Consider the following 1437-nt stretch of genomic DNA (forward strand, 5'->3'; position numbering starts at 1 on the left):
TTGTTGAGTGACGTATCTATTTGGTGATCACGACACATTGATTTAGCTTTGTGAGGAACAGCTTAAAATTCTGTAAAAAACACCACCACATCCTGCATCCGCATAATGTTCTGAAGTATACACACCACTTGGCAGCAAGAGGCAGGACACCCCACTACACAAGACCACTGCGTGTTGAAATTACACAAGTGCTGCACTCTGTGGCCATTGGCACAGTTGCGACTCCCTTTGTAGTGCTTTTAAGAACCTTCCATAAACACAAGCACAATTAACACTTCATCTGTTTTATTGGGCCTTATGTTCTATAGTGGTACCTCGGGTTAAGTACTTAATTCGTTCCGGAAGTCCGTTCTTAACATGAAACTGTTCTTAACCTGAAGCACCACTTTAGCTAATGGGGCCTCCTCCTCCTGATAACCTGGTCTTATTTAAGGCTTTAAAGGGAACAATCAACACTTTCATTGGCTCTTTGAAAGCAGAAGAGGTGGTGTAGAATATGTCCTGTATGTTCCTCTGAAAAAGGTATTGTTTAGCCTGCACATGTAACTCAGCAGCTGTTTTCTATGAGTTAAAGCATGGGTAGGCAACTAAGGCCCGGGGGCCGGATCCAGCCCAATCGCCTTCTAAATCCGGCCAGCGGACAGTCCGGGAATCGGTGTGTTTTTACATGAGTAGAATGTGTGCTTTTATTTAAAATGCATCTCTGGGTTATTTGTGGGGCAAAGGAATTCGTTCTTTTTTTTTTCTTCAAAATATAGTCTGGCCCCCAAGGTCTGAGGGACAGTGGACTGGCCCCCTGCTGAAAAAGTTTGCTGACCCCCCGAGTTCAAGCTTCCAGATCATCCTTAAAAGACAACATTTAGCGCACGCGACAGTAGTCTAATGTGGTTGTAACCAGGGCATGAATAGCTATGCATAGTAAATAGCATAAACACTTCAATAAATAAACAAACTATCTTTGTTAAATAGGGAAGGGGGAACCCCATACCCATGACCACCCCAGTGGAAGTTGGTTGCTTTACCTATAAAGAAACCTTAGGAAAAACCCAAATTAGCACTACAAATTATCTTAGGATAGTAACATTTAATGCAGAGAGAGATCCCAAGCTACTGAAAATTCTGGGCCTGCTCCGTGGTTTCTGAAGTGAGATTTGAATAAAGAAACTATACAGAATGTCATGTGTTCTTTTTCATGATGATTTCTACGAGAAATCACTTTATCATTCATTTGCTTCGCTTTTGTAACAGAACTCCAGCTTCAGTTGGGTTGCTCTCACTTAATAAAGCTCTAAAGACTCCAGCAGCAATGATGAATCTTTTATAACCAATGAAGGAGGTCTGTGGTTAAGTTTTCGTTAGATGTTATAGCATCATGTTAAGAGCCCTGAAAAACAATTTTGGATAAATGCAGGCCCTGCAGTTTCTCAAAGTATAAAG

This window comes from Podarcis liolepis (assembly GCF_965112155.1).
Source record: "Podarcis liolepis genome assembly, chromosome: 10".
NCBI lineage: Eukaryota > Metazoa > Chordata > Lepidosauria > Squamata > Lacertidae > Podarcis > Podarcis liolepis.